Source organism: Zalophus californianus, chromosome 8, assembly GCF_009762305.2.
Source record: "Zalophus californianus isolate mZalCal1 chromosome 8, mZalCal1.pri.v2, whole genome shotgun sequence".
Lineage (NCBI taxonomy): Eukaryota > Metazoa > Chordata > Mammalia > Carnivora > Otariidae > Zalophus > Zalophus californianus.
In genome coordinates this window covers 117,128,615-117,151,623 of record NC_045602.1, presented here as the reverse complement: position 1 = coordinate 117,151,623, position 23,009 = coordinate 117,128,615, and the positions used below count along the sequence as shown (strand labels likewise).

Genomic DNA, 23,009 nt, shown 5'->3' with positions numbered 1-23,009 from the left:
TGCAGGCTGGGCCTACATGTACTGAGTCCCCAGGCCCCCGTGCCACCTGACCCCCCCCCCCACGTGCCTACCTGAGCCCGGGGGTCCCCATCTCGGGCAGGCTGGGCGGGGTGGGGGGCGGGGCGCCCCGACGGCTCCAGCCGGGCAGACAGGCCGCGGGGCGGGGCGGGCGCGCGGGGCCGCTGCGGGCTCTGCGGAGCAGCCTGTTCCGCGACACCCCCGCCCGCTGATGGATGCCGACTGCAGCAGCGGCGGCGGCGGCGGCGGCGGCTCGGCGTGCGCCGGGGGCTGGGTACCGTGCCCACAGCCCCGGGCCTGGCGCCCGACGCGCGGGCAGCCCCCGCCCCCGCCCGGCCTCCGCGCCCAGCCCAGGGGCGGCCGCCGCGCGCCTGCCTGCTCCCTCCGGCGGCCCTGGCCCTGCCTCCGCCTCCTCTCTGCCAGCCTCCCTCTCCTCCTCCTCCTCCCTCCCTCCCTCTCAGGCTCCCAGGCCACCTCCTCCCCAGTGTTGTCACCGGCAGTTCCCGGACCCCTGCGGGAGCCAACTCTGCGCCCTCGATGCCCCCCCCGCTCCCCCCCCCGCTCCCCCCCCCCCCCCCCGGCCAGCGTCGGCCCGCGGGGACAACCCCCCTTGGGAGCTCGGCAGGGACGGGCGGGGGCGGGGGGAGAAGGGGGAGGATCCCTGACTCAGAAGGGGTGACTCAGACACAGTGGGCCTCCCAGCCCACCGAGCAGAGCCGGATACCCTCCCCTCCCCAGCAGCAAAGAAGGGCACAATCGCGGTGGGACTCAGGGCTCCTCCCCAATCCGGGAGGAGGTGTGTGCAAATGCCTCCTGGGATCCAGTGTGTCTCTGAGGTTATGTGTGCGTTTGCCCATATGTGCTTTGGTAGCAATGACCCTAAGTATAACTAGGGACTGGGCCTGTGCACAGATGTTTTTTTTTCTGGATGTGTGTGAGCACAGACTGGGTGTGCACTTAGGCTTCAGGAAGGTGTGCAGCAGGGTAGCCAAGGGGTTTGTGGCACTAAGGATATGACTCAAAACCAAGTGAAAGCCCTTCAGCAGCACCAACTCAAAAAGCTGGTCCCACCCCCCCAACACCTCCACCTCCCTGGGTCCACAGGCCGGGACCTCAAAGGGCAGAGGACTGTGGGAGGCAGAGGGCCTGGGATCTGGTCCAGCCCTGCCACTGTCTTGGCCAATAGTTTTGGGCAAGTTCGTCTCTCACTCTGGGCCTCAGTTTGCAAACAAAGAAAGAGTTGGACATACTCATCTCTAGGGTCCCATTTCATGGGGGAAGCCCCAGGGAAGACAGTGGGTAGCTCCCAACATAATCTCCAAAGACTTCTGCCCATGGTCCACATTTGTAGCCCACATGACCTCTCCTCCCAGGCCCCTTCCCCCCAGGCATAAACATAGATTTTTTTCACTCTTCAAATAATTCCTGAGTACCCACTATGTGCCAGCCACTGTTCTAGGCACTCCAGACTGCACTGCAGTGGAAAGCAGGGGCCCAAAGCTGGGAAGCAGCCCAGACATGAGCCAAGCCATCCGTCCCCCTAAGCTGCAGTGCCTCGGTGTCAGCCTCACCAGTGGGTTGCGTCCCTCAGGGTTAACTCAGGAGTATCCACCTCTACTCCCTGTCTCTGAGAGTATGTGTAGCTGCTCCCTCATGGTGACCTTCCAACTTACGTCCTAATACCACCCCTTAGGGCCTCCACAGAATGAGGCCATGCCTTCTCCCCAGCACCCTTCAGAGAACTCAAGATAGCAACTGTGTCTTTTCCCCACCCCCACACCAAGCCTTATCTTCTCCAGCTTAAACACGACAAACTCCTTCACCAGATGTTCCCAAGACATAGCTTCTAGTCCCTTCACTCTCCGTGCTGTCCACTAAGCTCAGGAGTGGGCAGAGAGCGAGCAGGAGGAAGCCAGTTCCTCCCAGTCCCAGAGAACACGCCCTTGCTCCAGGCAGGAGCTGGAAAGCTAGACAAAGCAGCCCGGAGCCAATTCCCAGAAGGACCAGAGTCCCGCTGGGCAGACTTCCTTACAGATGTCCTCCGTCACCTCTGGACTCTTCTTCATTCTCCAGCTTCCCAAATTCCTCCCAGGAACTCTCCAGGCCCTCAGGGGCACGCATGGCCTCGGGCAAGTCACTCTGCCACTAGGGATGCTTTGTTTGAGTTGTTACTACACATTTATTCAAATGAATGAGTGAAAGGATCAGTAAAACTTAGGAGTTACACCAGATAAACTTGCTGCACATCTGGTAAGTCCTTGACTCCCTGCTGGCCACTATTTTTATTCCAGATTCACTCTGAGCCTCTTCTGTTCACTGACCTTCCCAACCCTGGGCGCAGGACAGAGCACATAAGCCAAAGCCCTTGTTCCTCCTAGTTCACCCTCCTTCTCCCTCCTCCTCCTCTGGGTCAGGGCCATTTTCCCACCGTCCCCAGCTAGATGGAGCCTCTCACTTTCCCAGAAGAATCCGAGCTACATTCCAAAGATCCAGGCAGGATGTTCCCAGACATCATTCTGGATTTATACTCAAAAGGCCCAATTCCCTTCAGGTCAGAGGGACCACACTGAAAAGTGGGCTTCTTCTACTATTGTCATTATTTCTATTATTAGTATTGACCAATATTTCTATTAGCACATTCCAGTTTGCAAAGTACTTCTGTGTGTGATCTTCGCAACATCTTGTGGATGATATCATCCCCATTTTATAAATAGGCAGGCTGAGGCCCCGAGTGGTGAGTGACTTGTCCAAGGTTATACTTGCTCAGCCACACTAGCTCTCTGGAACCACTTTCCACTTGACCCTGCAATAACCTTTTCCAGAGAAATCTGGTGGAGGGTGGGCTGGGGGGTACTCTGACGAACACATGGCCCCTTACGGGCATCAGTTGACATTAATACTCCAGTTCCTCTGCTGCCTTCATTCCCCAGGCAGGGAATCTGAGGCACAGGAATAGAATGCAACCCAGGACCACCTCTCATGAAAGCCCCTGTGGAGAAATGCTAGGGGCCCAGGTGGACCAAGAAGAGCCCACTCAGTGAGGAAGGTCTTTCCAGTTCCCTTAGTTCTGAATTCTGCTTCCAGCCCTCCCTCTACCACTGTCTGTGTTACTTGGGCAGATTATTCGACCTCTCTGAGCCTGTTTCCTCATCTATAAAACGGGAGAAATTCTTCCTGCCCTACTTCTGTTACTGGGTTGGTGTGATGGGAGGTCAGTAAATGCTGGTAGAAGAGAAGGGGCAGGACCCCGCCTCCCCCTCTCTGGTCTGCCTAGGAGGTAGGAGAAATTACTTTCTCTTAAATTTTTAACCCCAGAGAACTTGATGGAAAAGTGCCAAGATACAGGAAAGCCTGGAGAAGGATGGAAATGATTCGCTCCATTGGCTGGGAAGGCAAAGCACAAGGTGTCAGCAATAGCCCCCCAAGGCTGGGGCAGAGATGACACCAAACCCTTTGAGCAGGGCCCCTCCTACCCCCTCTTTTATCTTCAGTGCCCTCTGCCAAGGTTACCCCAAGTAGTCAGAGGTCTCGTGACTCCCAGCCAGCAGGGTCCCTTTGGTTCCTGGGTGGGCAGGAGGGGTAAGGGTGGGTGGCTAGCACTCCGAGCACAAGGATTTAATCTTTCATTCAGCAAGCAGTGATGTTCACACTGAGCCAGGCCCTGGGCTCAGGGGAGGCGAGAGGAATTGGGGAGCCTCCATCCTTGGACTCACAGTCAGTCCAGTGGGGGAGAATGGCATATAAGCCAGCCCACCAGAGGGCACACTGTAAGATGAATCACCACCATTTTCTGAGCACTTACTCTGTACCTGACGCTAGACACACATTCATTTGTAGAATGCTCACAATAATTCTCTAGCATCGAAACCCTTCACTCCTTTTACAGCTAAAGTAAGTGAGGCTCAAAGGGGTTAATGACTGCCTGCGTTGGTGGTATAGTGGTGAGCATAGCTGCCTTCCAAAGGGGTTAATGACTTCCCAAAGTTCACCCATCGAAGAAATGGCAGAGGCAGGATATAACTGCCATATCTTTCTGAGGCCAAACCCTAAGAGTCAGTCCTTAGGCTCTCCTCCCTGCCTCCAGAACTGTGCGGACCTCTATGGTAGTCACTACCACATGCGGCTACTGAGTACCTGAACTGTGATGGATGCAAATCGAGGTGCTGTTTAAGTCTAACGTTGGCACTGGACACTGAAGATTTAATTGGAAAAGAGTGTAATATAGCTCAGTAATTTTTGGGTTGAAGTATCTTAGATGTATTGAGTTAATGAAATTTATCATTAGAATATGTCATTGGTTTATTGCTTTTCTTTTTTCATTTGGCCACTAGAAAATTATAAATTCTGTATGTGGCTCACACGACATTTCCTTTAGTCCGCACGGGTTTAGATAATCTGAAGTCCTAACCCAGCCCCTGGGGCTCAGAAAAGGCTTCCTGAAGGAGGGGATGCCTAAACTGAGCTAGGTTAAAGGCAAGGTCACGGCGAGGAGGGTATTCCAGGGCAAGAAAGCTGCAGGGCGTCTGGCTTTGGCCCTACAGGGCTGCAGGGCCTGGCAGGACTGAGCTGCAGCCCCGGGCAGCTGAGAGCTGGGCCAGTCTCCGGGGGAAGCTACCAGAGCCAAACTTTCCAGAGCAGCGTGACCCACAGGCCTGGGACATTCTGCCTGAGAAGGCTGTTCTCACTGGTCCTTGGCGCTCTCTGGAAGGCACTGCAGGGTGTCTGCGTCTGGGCGGAGAGAGCAGGCAGGGTGGGCAGGCAGCATCACTCACCTGGCAGGGACCTCCCTCTTCCAGCTGCCCCCCATCTCCTCACCTTCAGACTCCTCCAGGAAGGCTCCCGCAAAGCGCTGCAGTCCCCAGGGACCACCCTTCCCTGGAACCTTCCAGCCCAGACCATGGGAGCCACACACTCCCGCATTAGGTCATATTCTGGTGTGGAATGATGACGAAGCCGCACAGCGGGTCACAGAGTACAAAGCGCTTTTCTGGATCTAGTGTGGTACTGCTGAAGGGTGCTAGGGCAACAGTTACCTCTGGGGAGGGGGCCAGAGGCAGGGATGAGGGACGTTCATTAATTTGTACAGGAGCTGTGTGACCTTGGGCAAGGCCTTAACCTCTCTGAGCCTCAGTTCCCATCTCTGTAGAGTGGGGATGATATTGGCACCACCTCTTAGAGCTCCTAGAAGAGGACATGAGAGAATACCCACAAAGGGCTGAGCGTGCCCTGCGGTACCCTCAGTCTTTCCAAAGCCCCCAAAGGTTGCCTCCCCTGCAGGAAGTTCACCCTCCCAGCCCCCTCCACCCGTATTCTACCCAGCCTGTCCCTCCTCTGGCCTACTGGACCAACCACACACTTCATGTCTTCACTTCTGAATTCGAAATTCAGTTGCCCTATGAGGCTCTCTGGCTTCCCCAACAAGACTGCAATCTGGCAAAGGTGGGCGCCTCACTTTCCCCTTCGCCTTTCCTCCTCGTCTCTGGCCTCCCCTCCCCCTTCTGTACCTGCAGCCAGGCCTCCATACAGGTCTGCGCATCCCAAGGGCTCTCACAGCCCACTGCAGTAGCTTGGACATTTGGCTACCATCTTTGGCCAAAAAATAATGCAGCTCTGGACAAATGTGTACCTGCTGGTCTCCACTGAGCAAATCTCCAGGAGCTGGTCCTACTCTGCTTCCTCAGTGGAGGAACCTTCCGTGGTCCCCCATTCTCTGATAAAGCAAGCCAAACTCCTCAGCCTGACTTTCCGGACCATTCACAGGCTGATCTCACCTGGTTCTTCAGCCTTATCCTCAGGCTCTGGGTGGGGAGCTCCTTCAAAACAAAAGGTTCCGGGCTCCTAGGTCGGCGGCCCAGCCCTGCCTCTCTGCTTCTGCCCGTGTTCTTTCCTCTGCCCAGGAGACCCCTCCTCCTTTTCCCATGGTCATTCATCCAGGCATCCTCCAGGAAGTCCTTCCTGGTCTCCTCCTCTTGGCAACAACCCCTCCCAGATAGAAGGAAACTCTGGGCCTCTCCCCCCCCCGCCCCCGCAATCTGCCCTCCAGCCTTGGGTCACGAGAAGTGCTGAAAGGTCTTAATTCCTGTCTGCTGTGAACCTGATGGCAGGGGTCACTTTCATCCTTCTCCCCATGAGGACCCAGCTCATAATATGTGTGTGCTGTGTGGCCCTTGGGCCATCCTCACTCCCAGAGTTCAGAGGCTGGGAGTAAGAATTCACCCGGATGCCAGGACACTCTTGAGGCTGAGTTCTGCTGACCCCAACGCCACCTTGGCTACATTTCTTAATGGAGCCCCACGCTCCGACAGCCACACTCCCAGAGCCTGAACATGAAAGATCTGGCCACCGTCCCACTCGATACAGATATCTGTCCACCCAGCCTCCCATCAGGGGCCTGAGGTGTCAGCTGAGGTCTGCATCGTCAGAGCATCGCAGACTCCTTGCAGTCAGAAGAGACCTTGGAGACTATCGTACAGAGGCTGGGAGCTGTGAGAAGCAATGGGAGGAAAGTGGCGATGTGTCTGCGGTCCCATGTGCCAGAAGATGCTGCAGTGACACCATCAATACACATCACCCTTGCGGAGAGCAGCTGAGTCCCCACTACGTACTGGCACTGTGCCTAGCAATTTGGATTCATTTTTGGTTTTTAATCTCTTACTGCCCTGCAAAGCGGAGGTTATATATGCACTTGATTTTACAGGGGAAGGAAACTGAAGCTCAGAGCAGTGAAGTCACTAAACCAAGGTCACACGGCTAGTGGGGGGGCGGGGAGCAGGATTCAATTGCAGGCACACCTGACTCCAGAGCCTGTGCTTTTCCATCATTAATCCTACATATATTTGGTTTATCACAAATTTACCATGGAGATGCTGGTCGCGTTTTAGTTCTTGTCTGGACTATGGTTACACAAGTATGTGTAAACTTATAATCTGTGTACTTTTCTGCATTTATAACTTCAACTTTCTTTAAAGATTTCTTTATTTGAGAGAGACTGCGCGCATGTGAGAGCGAGCAGGGGGAGGGGCAGAAGGAGAGGGAGAGAAGGGGACTCTGCACTGAGCGTGGAGCGTGACACAGGGCTCAATCTCACGTCCCCAGGATCTCGACCTGAGCCGAAACCAAGAGTCAGACGCTCAACCAACTGAGCCACCCAGGTACACCTCAATAAAGTTCTCTTTTAAAAACAGGTTTTTGTCCCAGAGATGAATATATGCTAGAGATTTTCAGGATGTAGAATACCCTTAGTACTAGATTCTGAAGCTAGAATGCTGTTTCTCTCTTTTCTTTTTCTTTTTAACTGCCTTTCTATTTTAACCAGGACTGTTCTCAAAATCTCAAAACTCCCACACCAGGCCAAGCAGAATTTCACCTGCTGCCCATTGCTCAGACCACAACGAACATTTTCTCGTACTCAGATTCCCAGCCCAGGTGCCACCCAGTCAACACTCTACTTCCAGAAGCTGGCAGAGCTCTATAGTCTTTGCAACCTTCTCCTCATCCACCCATATGCAGGGATCAGATGGTGAGACCCGTCGCTGTATCACTGGTTAATCCCCAGCTTCATGAGGCGGCCAGGCAGTGATGTCTGGATGCTTCCATTCCTTGTACCAGGCCAGGGTGGGCAGAGAAGCCTTCTGTGTGTACAAACACAGCCTTCTGCTTAGGTGGCTCCTGCTGGACTCCCTCGCCAACTCGGCCCTCTGTGGCTTTTATCTTCCCGCCCAAAATAACCATTGGCTTCAGTGGTTCTCTGGACATAAATCAGATTCTCGTGAGAGCCCGTGAGCAGCTTGAGGACAGGAAGGGCACATTCTCCATCTCTGTTTCCCCAGTGCACCAGGGCAAAGGTTTGTGGAATTTAGCGAGCTCCTCTGTGTGCCTGGGGGGACCTGAGCTGGGCAGCGAGAACTCACTAGCAAACAGTCATGCTCTCCGAAAGCTCAGAGTTGAGAGAAAACACCAGCACTAGCCAATCGCAATAGAAGGCAAAAAATACTAAAGGCTGTAAGAAAAGGATGAAGTGCTTTTGGAGTTCAGAGGAGAAAGAGATTGGGGGAAGGGCGGGTGCCAAAGGTTTCAAGGCAGAGGGAGCATTTGGGCTGAGCATTACAGACGGGGCAGAAGGACACTCTAGATGGAGGAGACAGCATAAAACAAGGCCCAGGGCTGGGAAGTCCAGGGTAGACTCAGGAAACTGGCCCCGTATGGCCCTGAGCTAGGGATGCTAAGGGCTGAGGCTGGGGCTGGAAGGCATATGGTACCAGCGGGAGACTCGAATGGCACAACATACCAAGTGATTTCCTGCACTGTCTAGCAACTAGCCACATGTGACTATTTAAATTTAAATGAATTAAAATGGGAAAAAATGTAAAATTCATAGCCACCTGTGGTTAGTGGCTACCATATTGGACAGTGCAGATGTGCACCACTTCCAGACAGTTCTACTGGATGGCACTGGTACACATGGCAGAGAATCCAGAAGATGTTGAGTGGAGGCATGACATGGGCAGAGCTGGGCTTCAGGAAGATAAATTTGTCCTTAGTGAGGAGTAAGTGACTGGAGGGTAGGAGAGACCTGGACCTGGTAGTAGGCCAGAGAGCATTGCAATAATCCAGGCAAGATCAATAACCACTTCCCGTCCCTCTGTTCACCTCTTCCTATCAGTAAGCAGGAAAGTGGTTCTCAAAGCATGGTCCCTAGAACAGCAGTATCATCTGAGAATGCCTTAGTGTACAAATCCTCAGGCCCCACCCCAGACCTACAAAGTCAGAAACTTGGGGATTTGGAGAAGTAACTTGTGTTTTGATCAGCCCTCTCATGGTTCTGATGCACACTCAGGTGTGGGATCTGCCAGCACCGAGGCTAGGGGCCATGCTGGTTCCAAAGTAACTCCACACTCTGGAATCAGAAGACGTGGCTCCATGTCCTGACTCAGACATTAACTAGTGTGCTTAAACTCTTTGGCCGCAGTTTACTTTAATAACCCTCTGTGGTTATTGTAAAGATCAAAGAAGTCAACACATGCACTTTTCTTAGAAGAGTGCCTGGCATATAGGTAAGTCAATGAATGTTAATTATCATTTTAATCCTCATGTGCCACATCATCTAAACTCCTATGGTACCAAGCTGAATTCCTCCCACATACAATGGACCAGCATCTGTCTCCTGCCATGAGCTATGGCCTCCTGCCTGTCCATCATATGATATTCCTAGGCCCACTCCTCTATAGTACCAGTGACTTCTCTCCAGGCCAAAGGTGTCAGTTCCTCTCCCAGAAGGCAAGGGCACGTCTTGTGTCAAGGCACAAGAGGCGGATTTAATGTCTTGAGCTAAGATGCCCTATAAGGGATCAAGTCAGAAGATGGCCCTTGCGTCTTTCCCTATAAGACTACCTGGGAATAGGAATGTCTGGAAGTGAGTGCCCAGCTGCCCACTGCCATGGAAAGTGTCAAGCCTGTTCAGCTGATCTATGCCAGACAGAAGGATATGGGAAACAGTACCTGGGATTCTGCCTACTGCAGGGGCTGGATCCTAACTCAAGAAACCAGCCAGAGGGAGATGGTATCAACAAACCTGGACTCTGATCTTGGCAGTGAGATCTCAGGCAGTCATTTTCCTCTCTGGATTCAATTTCCTTACCTCTGATGGGAGGGAGTTGGCCTAGTGTGGTTCTTAACCTTTTATGGGTCATGGTTTTCTCTGAAAATGAGATGAAAATTGCAGAGCTTCTCCCCCAGAAAAATGCACATGGGCATACATCCAGACACACAAACATTATGCACACAAACATGTGTGCACACGTGCGCGCGCGTGCGCACACACACACACACTTCTTGTTATTTTAGGCATCAAAAGACCTCATGAAGCCCATGCATTGATCACCCCCTGGGTCCATGGACACTTGGTCAAGAAACCTTGTCTAGATGGTCTCTAATCATCCATGATAAGAAATCGGCTGTATTTGTATCTAATTTAAAGAAACTCTATGTGAAAAATTTCACCAAAATGATGAAATCTGAAATGCGATTTCATAGGATTCAATTGCTGATGGGCTGAATGCTACGTATCCCTCCCAGAGCCTGCCCCCTGCCTTGTCATATTGCCTCTGCAGGCTGCCCCCCCTTCCTGCTCCCCCCAGGCAGCAGGGAGTGAGCACACAGTCCTGAAGACAAGCCCGGCCCCCATGGGCTGTCTCTGCCACTTCCCAAAGAGTGGACAGATTGTCCCCAGTCATGAGAAGGTAGAAGAGGAGGAGCTTGCCTGCCTCTCGTTTCCCCACCCCAAATCCCCAGCTCAGATGCCAACCATTAAAGAGGGTCCCAGATGCCACCCCAACCCACAACACACACACACACAAGCAAAAACCCTCCCTCACATAGCCACAGCCAAAGGACTACACCTCCAGACACATGGCGGTGTGGTCACTCAGAACAGGCAAGAGATATTTTTAGAGGCCGAGTGACAGGATGGGTGAGAATAGTTCCACTCTGTCAGAGCGACGGCCACCACCACCAGCTCTGATGAATCACTACCCACTACGTGAATGTACACGGCTGTCAGCATGGCCAGACAGGCTGTGCTGGCTTCTAGAATGAATGTCTTGGATTGGTGACCATGCTGATCACACCAGGCTGTGCCCAGGATCACACCAGGGGCAAGACTGCCCAGCCCAAGCCAGCGCAGCCTAGCCGGACCCTTAGTCCAGCCCAGCCCAGCCTCCTGTGACCAACACAGCCCTCATCAGGACAGCCTACACCAGGCCACCAGCCCGTGCAGGGGCCCCTCTCTCTGCAAGAGTCCCTTCAGAGTAGCTCTTCATACCTCTCCTCCCCGCAAGGCCATCTGAGGGAGCCTCCCCCACCTCCACCCCACTGCAGTCTGGATATTAAGGCAATGAGCACCTAGTAAATCAGGCAGACTTGAACACTGTCAGTGCCACTGTCACCTGGTTTCATCTTTCTGGAGGGCACTTTGGAAAAGTGCATTCTAAGCCTTAAAAGTGTACATAACTTTAAGCCGGAAATTCTTCTACAATGCATATACACAAAGATATAACTAGGAGAACATTTGTTTTGTGTCTACAAGAGTCATGTATACTGCAGTGAAGTGGGAATTAGAATAGAAATGTCCAAAAATAGTGGCTACATTATCTAAATGATACAGAAATATCCTGAAATATTATGCAGTTGTTAAAATATAGTGCTGTGGACCTATATGATTGTAATAACATTCATAACGTAATACAAAATTTTAAAAAGCAGGTACAAAATAGTATGTAACATGTGACCCAACTTCTATAAAATGTATGTGCATGCATAGAAAAAAAAAAAAAGAAAGAAAACTGGAGGGGCGCCTGGGTGGCTCAGTCAGTTAAGCATCTGCCTTCCGCTGGGGTCATGATCCCAGGGTCATAGGATCCAGTCCCGCATCTGGGTCTCTGCTCAGTGGGGAGTCTGCTTCTCCCTCTCCCTCTGCCTGCTACTTCCCCTGCCTGTGCTCTCTCTCTCTCTCAAATAAATAAATAAAATCTTGAAGAGAAAAGAAAAGAAAACTGGAAGGAAATATACAAAAATTATGTTCCCAGATGTTGTTTTTTGACAGTGGAATTATTTCCCTTGTGCTTATCTGGGTTTTGTTTTACTTCCTTGCTGATTTTCTGGTGTATGGATGTGTGAGAACATATATTATTTACATAAGAAAGGTAATAAGAAAGGTCCATTACCATCAGCTGACTCTCACAGCCTCTGGTCTGAACCATTCAAAGCCTTTCCTGGTTTCTCATTTAGAGACCCCACCCCTTCAGCCACCACTCTTACCAAGTCTCCATCTGGCTTTGAATTTCCACACCGTCCCCAGGTGCCCCCTGGAGTTTCACTAATTGGGGGCACCACCCAGCCATCCCCCACAGTCCCCTGATACAGGCCTCCACAGTGGAAGTGCCCTCCTCCAGGAACCCCTGTCCATGAATCTCATCCAGAGAGAGTGGATCTCATTTTACAATAAGGGAAATAAGTATTATAATAAAGATAAAAGTGGTAGTAAATCTGTTGGTGGGAATGTAAATTGGTGCAGCCACTGTGGAAAACAGTATGGCGTTCCTCAAAAAATTAAAAATAGAAATACCATATGATCCCATAATCACACTACTGGGTATGTACCCAATGAAAATGAAAACACTAATTCAAAAAGATATATGCACCCCCTGTGTTTACTGCAGCATTATTTACAAAAGCCAAGATACGGAAGCAATCCAAGTGTCCATCCATAGATGAATGGATAAAGGAGATGTGGCATGTATCTACGATGGAATATTATTCAACCATAAAAAAGGAAAAGAGCATGCTGTTTGTGACAACATGGATGGACCTAGAGGGTATTATGCTACATGAAAGAAGTCAGACTGAGAAAGACAAATACCAAATGATTTCACTCATATGTGAAATCTAAAAAAAAAAACAAATGAATACACGAACAAAAAGGAGAATCAGACGTATAAATACAGAGAACAAACTGATAGTGGCCAGAGGGGAGAGGCGTGGGCAAAATAGGTGAAGGCGGGTGGGAGATACAGGCTTTCACTTACGGAATGAATGAAGTCACGGGAATAAAAGGCGCACTGTAGGGGAGATGGTCAATGAGATTGTAATAGCATCTGGTGACAGATGGCAGCTACACTTGGGGTGAGTGCAGCATAAGGTATAGAGAAGTTGAATCACTGTGTTGTACACCTGAAACTAATGTCACATTGTATGTCAACTATACTGGAACTTTTTTTAAAAATCTTAAAAAGTGGTAGTGAACATTCACTATATTGTTTTCAATTTTTCTAGAGCACTTTATTATACTCATATCACTTAACCCTCGCAACGGCTTTCAAAGCGGGTGCTGTTGTACCCATTATACAGAGGAGGACACCGAGGCCCCACAAGGGGAGCAGCACGACACTTGCCAAAGGTCACACGGTAAGTCAGGATTCAGACACAGGTCTGACTTGCACATAGGAGTTCAATGGAAGAACTGAACAGGGTATCCTGAGCCCACATTCTAAGGAGCCATATTCTACGGAGTCCTCCCTTCCAGCTGAGCTCATAGTCACTACACCACCATCCCTCGCCCAGAACCCCACAAAAGCCCAGCTAGGGCCATGTGCCCTGCACCTCCACACCAGGCCATCATTCCCTCCCAGCTCCAGCACTGGGTCCGCAGGCTCCTCTCACAGGGGTGACGGCACCCCTGTGTGGCTGGGGCGGGGGGAGGAGATGGAATCAGCCTGCGTGGCCTCCCACTCTAGGCCTGCTCCCAGCTCCACATCTGGGGCACTGGCCTTGGCTGCACTGTCCTTTCCTCAAGCTTCTGACTATCTGCTGACTGGGACAAAAGAAAAAAAGGAGTGGAATCCTAGCCCTTGCATTCTAGTCAGTTCCAATTTACTTTTGTATTTTTGAAGTATGTACATGGAATCCTCCCACCAGAATATTAATACTAACAATAGCAATAATAGGGGCGCCTGGGCGGCTCAGTGGCTTAAACGTCCAACTCTCGATCTCGGCTCAGGTCTTGACTTCAGGGTGATGGGATCAAGCCCCATGTTGGGCTCTATGCTCAGTGCAGAGTCTGCTTGTCCCTCCCCCTCCCCCAGGTCTGCCCCTTCCCCCACGCACACATTCTCTCTCACCCTCTCCCTTTCAAATAAATACATATATATATTTTTTTAAAGCAATAATTAAAAGTACTAGCAACAAAACAGCTACTTCATCTTTATTCAATGCTCCAAACCACCCCTGAGAAGCAGGATCTAGTAGCCCCATTTTACAGATGAGCAAACCGAGATGTAACTTGCTTAAGGACACTCAGCTAGGGAATGGCAGCATAAGGATTTGAACAAGTGGTTCTGACACCAAGTGTAGGCTCTGACTGCTGCCCCACAGCACATCTTTTAGAAATAAATCAGCTGGTGCTACCCCTTTCCCACGGAGATGAGAAAACCTAGACCCAGAGAGGAAAAAGTCATCAGCCAGCATCTATTTATTTACTAAGCAGCTACTATGTCTGGTGCACTGAGCTAGTGCTGTGAATGAAGAAGTGTTCTGACTCCCACGTTCGTTGATAGTGGGGCTCTGAGTGTATACTGATGATTGTCAAAACTGAGCAATGGGTTCGTGGAGGTTTGTTATACTATTCTCCCTACTTTTCAGCAGGTTTGAAATTTTCCATAATAAAAAAAGTTAAAGAAAAGAAAACAGAAAGATGGCTGATGAGCATATAAATTCTAAGTCTGGCTTGAACTTAGAAAACCAGTAAAAGCACCCAAACTTAGAACTATTTTGCTCTGACAGTTTTGAAGGTCAGGAAAAGGCAGGTGTACTGGAACCCACTTAGAAGCCTCTCTTCCTCCTTCTTTCTATACAATTTTCTGCCTCTGTGCTGTTGCTAGGAAACCAGCAAGCCAGGAGAATCCGAGGCTGGCTGGCTGGGCCTCTCCCCTCCCTCACTGCCCCTCTGGGGGGTACAGTGCCCCTGCCCCTGAAGCTGACCCTAGCAGGCAGCTCTCTGTGGGTCCACAAGCCACATGACGCGGCCTGAGATCCCGCCCACCGCTGGGAGAGAGGCGAGTATAAATCCAGAGAACTATGATTAGAAAACAAATTACAGGCCTCTCTCTGCAGGTCCCCAGCTCACAAAAACTTCCTAGCAGTCAGAGGGCCTTTACTCAGGTTGCTCCAAGTCTCCAGAGAGAGCAAACACACGCGAGGCAGGAGAGTGTGACCCTGTGAGTGTGAGTGAGAGAAACTACCCAACAAAGGCAGAAAATGTGACAGATGGGGAGAGGGAGGCCACTGGGAGGCAGCACAGCATAATGGTCAAGGACTCTAGCAGCAGTTCAGCACCTAAGCCCAGCTCCCCGGCTTCCTAGCTGGGAGACTTTGAGTCCATCCATGTCTTCACCACTCTGAGCCTTCATTCCTCAGCTGTGAATGGAGGATAATTCTACCTACAGTATGGAGCAGATACAGGGACTGAGTGAGGCAATATAGGTCAAGTGTGTAAGCACACACTAAATAGTGGCTTAAAAAACTGCTAACCAGGGGCATCTGGGTGGCTCAGTTGGTTAAGCGTCCGACTCTTGATTTCGGCTCAGGTCATGATCTCAAGGTTGTGAGATCAAGCCCCGCATTGGGGCTTGCTTGGGATTCTCTCTCTCCCTCTGCTTCTGCCCCTCTCTCTCTCGAGATTCTTCCCCCCTCTCCCCCAACACCATCCCCCGCACACACGCTCTCGCTCTCTCTCAAATAAATCAATCTTTTCTTAAAAAAAAAAAAAAGTGCTAACCACATGATCCAGCAATTCTGGGATACACCCAAAAGATTTGAAAGCATGGTCTTGAAGAGATATTTGTACATCTGTGTTCATAGCAGCGTTATTCACAACCACCAAGCAGTAGAAGCAACACAAGAGTCCAACAACAGATGAATGGATAAACAAAATGTGTCCTACACATATGATGGAATATTATTCAGTCTTAAAAAGGAAGGAAATTCTGACACATGCTGGAACGTGGATGGACCTTGCAGACATTATGCTCAGTGACATAAGCCAGACACAAAGAGGCACATACTGTTTGATGCCATTTATATGAGGTGCATACAGTAGTCAAATTAACAGAGACAGAAAGTGGAGTGCTGGTTACCAGGAGCTGGGAAGAGAGAGGACTGCAGAGTTGTTGTTCAAAGGGTATAGAGTTTCAGTTTTGCATGAAAGAAGTTCTGGAGATGGACATGGTGATGGTTGCATGGCAGCATGAATGGACTCAACGTGGCTGAACTGTACACGTAAAAATGGTGAAGATAACAAATTTATGTTATGTGTATTTTATCACAGTAAAAAAAATAATAATTTAAAAAGAAAGAACCAGGCCGAAAACCCCAAAACAGAGTAAAAGACTAAGAGACAAAGCTAAAAAGATAAAGTATGGAAAAGTATGCAGAAACGGGGTGATACAAAGAGGAGAAACACATTCCACATGCGCACCCTTCCAAAGCCACGGAGCACAAATGGAGGACTTGCCAGCAAGGGCGTGCTCTTCCAGCGTGCTCGGGGCCTGCCTCCTACCCTGATTTCTTCCCCCATCAGGGGCTGTTCTGATCATCACTGAAGCAGAGGACTCTGGGAGAATCTGGCCTCACTCTTCCCCCATGCCCAGAATCCTCAGAGAAAGAGGGAAGGATGGAAGCCCAGAAGGAAGTGAAGGAAGGAATAACAGGTAGGGACAGCAGGGCAGCAGAGCAGCACGTGAAAAGGCCCTGGGGTACAAGCCATGTGTGGCGAACCCTCCAGGGTGGCTGGATGCTCAGGCATGTTGGGGAAGTAGGAAGGAGAGAGGGGGGCAAATAGGCAAATGGGGAAAGGCCTTTACTGACCACCTACCACACACTGGACACTGTCCCCCATCATCATCTTTGCAATCTTTAAAGTAATCCTGACAGGCAGGTATTCATGTACCCATTCTATGGAGGAAGAAATGAAAATTCCAATAGATAAAGTAACTCGCCCCAGGAAACACAGATGGTAAGGCGAGAGCAGGGATTCAAAAACCAGCTGACTCCTAACCTTGTGCTTATTTCTTTAGCCCCTGGGATATCAGTACAAAAGGCCAAGAACATGGGCTCTGGAGTCAGCATCCCAAGTCCCGGGCTATCCCTCACTAGCTGTGTGATGTGGAGAAAATTACTTAACCTTCTGGGTGTCCATTTCCTCAGCTGTTAAGTGGGAATGACCATAGCACCTTCATCATATAGTTTTAAGAGAATTAAATGAATATTGCAAGAATAGTGCACTGTGTGCAGTGAAAACATAAAGTAGCTTTTATTAGTCATTATGCTGAGGACTCTAGGTACCCCCCCACAGACCCCCCCAAACAGACTGGCCACAATTGCTTGTCCCTGGCTGAGTCCAGTGCAGTCTCTGGAGCAAGGCAGAGGCCAGACCCAGATCCCTGAGGGCCCTAAGAGCCAGGCTGGACAGTAACCTTGGAGGAGCAGCAGGAACATCCTGGAAATGACCTCCTCCACTCTCTGATCTTGACTCCATGGCCTGAGTAAGTTGTTCTACAGATGCTCCTTCAGTGGGACGTGGTCTAAGTAGCCTCCATTCTCATAGAGTGACCGTAATAGAAACAAGCAGAGCTGCCAAGTTACCTACCCAATGGCCTCCACCATGGGCTGACCCCTGCCCCTCAGCACCTTCTGGGATGAGGTGACCTACAATCACAGAGCATCAACACCGGGAAGGCCTTCAGAGACTCTCTAACTCGACCCCTCGTCATACAGATCAAACACGGAGGCCTGGAGATAAGTGGGGACCTACTTAAGGTCACACTCTGAGCCAGTGCCAAAGCTAGAACACAACACTGGGCCACCTAACTCCCTGGTCTTTCCGATTTATTTTGCCGTTCCTACATGTTGTCATGTCAAATTTAAATCTATATAGTCAACTTTCAAGAGGTTTAGTCACTCCTATAGGCCTAACTCTGGGAGGTTGGCCTTATGGGAAAGGCAAGAACTTCGGGGACAGGTGGACCTGGGTTCAAATCCCAGCTCCATCACCTCCTAGCTGAATGGCCCTTCATTTGTTTATGTATTAGAAGACAGCGGAGGACAGCAGCGAAGGGGGTAGGTGATAGCCCTAGTTCTGCCATTCCCTGCCGGGCAAGTCACTCTACCAATCACTGCTTCAGTTTCCTCTTCTGTAAAGCCTGCCTCCCGTAGTCATGAGTACAGAATGAGACAAATATAAATAAAGGACCTGGCACAGTGCTTGCTACGGGGTAAGCACTCGATAATCAATGCCTATGGCTAGTACAATATCTCTGTCTTATCTCTAACACCAAGATTGGAGCCGGCAGCCAGCAGGTAGCAACTGGACCTCAGTCTCAAAGCTCCAGCTCTCTCAGCTCCCCTCATGGAATCATGGGTGTTAAAGCTGGCAATGGCCCCAGGGGTGCCTGGGTGGCTCAGTCATTGGGTGTCTGCCTTAAGCTCAGGTCATGATCCCAGGGTCCTGGGACAGAGTCCCGCATCCGGCTCCCTGCTCGGCAGGAGGCCTGCTTTGCTTCTCCTTCTCACACTCCCCCTGCTTGTGTTCCCTCCCTCGCTCTCTCTCTCTGTCAAATAAATAAATAAAGTCTTTAAAAAAAAAAAAAAAAAGCTGGCAACGGCCCCATTTAACAGACAACAGAGTCAAGACCCAGAGGGAAATGACTTGCTCAAGGTCACGGGGCAAGTTAATGAGGTGAACGAGAACCCAGATCTCTTGACTCCTACTGACTTAATTCCATAAACCCACACCCTTAATGTGCAGGCAGCTGTGCTCATGCATAGATCTGGGGGGAAGAGACCCCAAATATCAAAGTGTGGCTGCTGTCAGCCAGAACGGACCTGAGCAACCTTGCTGCCGTGGTGGACACAGGTCAGAAGCAGGGTGCAGCTCCGTGCTGGCAGAGCAGGCCCGCTGGGCCAGCCGCCAAAGTGCTACCATAGGCACAGCTCAGGGCCCTCTCATCAGCGACATAATAAAGTAATTATGGGATTAGGGATAAAATTAGTCACTTGTGTAATTATTTTGCTTAGAACAAGAACAGAAAGGGCCTTTTTAAAGAGTGGTTCCTTGGCCCCTCCCAAGAGTACTGCTGCAGAGCCGCAGATGAGTGAACACACACACAAACACATATACACCCAGCAGTGATGGCGCGGATGAACAGGGCCGCTCGGCTTCCGGGGACAGCTCCTCGCCAGTCCTGACCCTCAAGGCCAGGGGCTACGTTCTCTGATGTTTGCCTCCTGGAACACTTTTGTCACACTGTCACAGGGTACACTGCCTCCCCTCAGAGCCCTCCAGCATGGAGAATCTAGGGAGATGGTCTCTCATGCCTCTCCCCAACTGCAGCATAATTAGGTCTGGGTTCCCCTGGCCCGTCCTCCATCATAGAGGCCAGTGGTAGAGCTCCCACAGTACCCGGGGGTCCAATCCAGAGAGACTCCTGGTACTGGTCACTGAGACAGGCAGAATAATGGCCCCCCAACGATGCCCGTGTTCTAACCCCTAGAATCTGTGAGGATGTTACCTTGCATGGCAGGAGGGACTTTGCATGTGTGGTTAGGTTAAGAATTTTGAGATGAGATCACCCTGAATTACCCAAGTGGTCTCAATGTAATCACTCCTTATAAGTGAAAGAGGGAAGCAGGGGGCTGAAAGTCACAGAAGGAGGTGTGACGATAGAACCAGAGGTTGGAGCGATGCCATTGCTGGAGGAGATTGTGAGCCAAGGAACATGCAGCTTCTAGAAGTGGGAAAGGTCAAGGTACACAGTCTCCCCTGCAGCCTCCAGAAGGAAGGCAGCCCTGTCAACACCTTGATTTTAGCCCCATAAGGCCCAGTTCCAGACTTCTGACCTCCAAGACTATAAAGTAATAAATCTGGGTTATTTTAAGACACTAAGCATGTGGTAATTTGTTACAACAGTAGTAGAAAAGAAACTAATACAGCCACCTACGGAGGGGTCCTTGGAGCCCACCATTCCCTCCAGGATTGGAGCCCCTGACAAAACTCTCTCCCCAAGGGCCAGCCAGGGGGGATTCCTGGGGCCAACATGCACCCTGAGCGCACCTCTAAGGATTAGGCTTATATAGGAGGCCCAAACTCTAACCCAGAGAGATATCTTTGGGGGAAACAGCACCCCAGAAAAGGGGGGAAGGGAGATAGTTCTGGAAGGAAAGGGAGAGGCCCTACCTTACAGTTCCCCTCCAGGCAGTGGGCCCCTCTAACACATTCTCCAACACAGGAATACTGGCCTCCACAAACCAGACCATCCCCAGGGGTAGGCCAGCATCCGGGAAAGAAACTGCCCAGAAGGCTAGAAGCCTGGCCAAGTCACTAGGTGGCTCCCTCTCTCTGAACCTCACCATTGTCACCAGGCCCTGTGAGATGGTCACTCTCATTATGCCCATCTTATGGCTGAGGAGTCAGACTCTAGCAGGTGGAGAGAGGAGCCTGCTTTAAACCTCGGCCGCTCACTCTGCAGCCCTACCTTGGCCCCCTCCTAGGGTGAGTGAAGGCTAGACAGAGGATGCGGAGCAGCCCCTGAACAAAAGGAACCAGTTCTGCAGACCTGAGGGGGGTCAAAAACAGCCTGCCCTTCCACTCGGTGGATGCTGGGCTTTCAAGTGGCCCAGCAGTCAGGCAAGATTTACCTGGAGCCTGAAAGGGATCCGCAGCCCTTGACCCAGAATGCCCCTTCTGGCATCCCACCCTAACAGGCCTCATCTAAAATACAGGAAAAGCATCTCATGCAATGTTCACTGCGGTGTTATTCATAAGAGCAAAGACTGGAAACAACCTGAATGACCAGCAACAGGAAAAGGGGTGAGTTGATCTTGTTCTGATGGACTCTCTGTAACAACACAGAAGGCCACTCCGCAGACACGGCTGAGTGAAACACGCAGGACAGCCCTGAAGGTGCACCAGGAGGACTTTGGCTACCTAAGAAAGGGATGAGGGGAAAGTTGGAAGGAAACACACCAAACTCCCAACAACACTAAGGAGTCACTTTTTCCCTCTTCCCGTTTTTTAAAATCTCTTTACTGTGTTGTTACTTTCATAATTTAAAACAGAAAGTTTTCTCTAGGGGTGCCTGGGTGGCTCAGTCAGTTAAGCATTTGCCTTCGGCTCAGGTCATGATCCTGGGGTCCCAGGATCGAGTCCCCCATCAGGCTCCCTGCTCAGTGGGGAGTCTGCTTCTCCCTCTGCCCCTCATGCCGCTCAGGCTCTCTCTCTCTCTCTCTCTCTCTCTCGCTAGCTCTCTCTCTCTCAAATAAATGATATCTTTAAAAAAAATAATTAAAAAGGAAGTTTTCTTTAAAAAAAAAAAAAACAGTAACCTTGATGAAGCCCTGAGGAACTCACACACGGAGACATCAAGGAGAGAAGGGGGTACAGGCGAAGGAGAGTTGGCCAGAGAGGTAGTGGCAAAGCTGGAAAAGTGGGGGAAGAGGGGATCCCTGGGGTCACTATGGCCTATGAGGCGCTGGTGCCCAGTGCTGGCCCCCATGCCCCCGACTGCATTGACAAGGCAAGCCATGTGCCAAGAAGGCTCTAGTCATTGACGCCCATGTTCCCCACTGAGGAGTCTCCAAGTGCTCCCACCATGACCAGTGTCCCCAGAAGCAGCATTTCCAATGCAAACCAAGCACCAAGAGAAGCAATGATGTACCGCACCCACGGCCACCCACTCCCAGCCCAGCCCAGCCCAAGCGGAACAGAGGAGGCCTCATAGAAGAACCTGGTCAGGATTTTCCCAACCCATAACCACTCACCAATTCTACCACCAGTGTGTCCACAGGGACCCACGTTCCACACATGCATGTACATACACACACACACATTCACACACGTATTCGCTCCTTGGGCCCTTCCTCAGCCTCTTTGGGACATGTCCCTTAGATTCTGTGCCTCCTGGATGTGAGCAGACACATAAGCATGCCTGAGTCACATACCTGTTCACACATATTCCTTCACCCACCCACCCACACCACCAGCCTGCTTTCTTCTCCTGAAAACCCCCTTCCTCCCTCTCTCTACCCACCTCATCACGGCCCTCAGGTCAACCTGAGCCCAGAAGGGAAGGTCGTCCCCCAGCAATTCACGTCTGACTTCACTGTCCCATTCCTGCCTCCCACCACACGCATGGCAGGCAGTGGCCAAGTCCGGGCCACTGCTCCTACAGCCTAGAGGGGGAGGGAGGCTGGGTCACAGAGGTAGAAGCTAAACCAGGCTCTGAAGGCCAATGACCTAAGAAGCCACCTCTGACCCTCAATCTAGTGAGCCAACAGGAAACAGGGCTGAGTCACTACCAGATGGCCCCCGTGACACCCCCACTTAAGGAAACTGGCATCCCTTACAGCTGCCCACAGCCCAAATGTATGGGCCATCCTCCTAGTCAGCCTGTGGTAATGAGCGTGGCTGGGCCAAGACAAGGCCAGTATCAATTAGGCCACCCCCTTTCCTGCCAGTGAGCTCAGCCTCTTTACTTTGCTCTGATTTCAGCTCATCTGAAACATCCTCATTTGAGGTCCCTGGAGGATCTTAAAAGTGTTATTCACACATTAGCTCTGACACACGGCCTCCCCCACTCAGACATCACCCGCCCAAGGCAACACTATTCTCTCCCTGCTGTTCGGCACTGCCAGGAATGAGCAGCTTCTGTGGTCAGCCATGTCAAGCCCTCCGATCCAGACCTGCCCCGGCTCCCTGCATTTTCAGGGGAGAGACTGGGACGGGGATGTGGTGCCTCCTGTATGGCAGACATGTCATTTTGTCCAACCTCTGTAACAGCCCCCTGAGGTGGCATTATGATTTCTGTGCCATGGATGCCGAAACTGAAGCTGAGCAGCCCTGCCAAGGTCACCTAGCCAACACGTGGCTGAGTTAGGCCCAGAACCCAGGACTGCTGAGCTCCAGGGCTCGCCCAACGGCCCCACCCGCCCCAGCGGGCCCGTTCTGCACGCTGCCCAGCCCCTTCCTGAGCAGAGATGGGGTATCCATCGCTGGCCATCCTCAGCCTATTTACCCTGAGCCTGGGTTCCAGTGGAAGGAATGACATAAGAAGGGCTGCAGGATTTGGGGCTTCTAGGAGAAGCTTGAGAGAACACAAATTTCCCAGGAGGAAAAACAAACAAAACAGAACAAGGCTAAGAGCTGTTTGCAACTCCCTATTCTGCCTGCATTTAACCTGAGCCCCTACAAGAGACAACACGGTCAGAGGCTAGATGCGAGTATGAAAGGTCAAAAAGAAGGGGGTGTGGGCTGTGTGGTCAAGGGAATTCAGAACTGGAAAGACCAGAGGTTCAGCCCAATGCCTTTGTTTTTACAGGTAGGAAAACTGAGGCCCAGGGAGGGGAAGGGACTCACCTAAGGCCAGGAGTGAGCGTGGCTGTGTGAG

The 23,009-nt window shown here is 51.2% G+C and overlaps 1 protein-coding gene across 20 annotated transcripts in view; it reads right to left on the bottom strand.

The window, feature by feature from the left end:
- The window catches only part of EPB41L1 (erythrocyte membrane protein band 4.1 like 1), a 129,710-nt gene that overhangs the window by 69,044 nt on the left and 37,657 nt on the right, over positions 1-23,009 (bottom strand). Inside the window, exon 1 of one of the 20 annotated variants that reach the window (XM_027623623.2) lies at positions 72-329. The exons of the other annotated variants lie outside the window; for them this stretch is intronic. The gene's annotated coding sequence lies outside the window, so the exon portion shown is untranslated. Of the gene's footprint in view, positions 1-71; positions 330-23,009 lie in introns of those variants that run through there. 20 annotated transcript variants of the gene reach the window in all.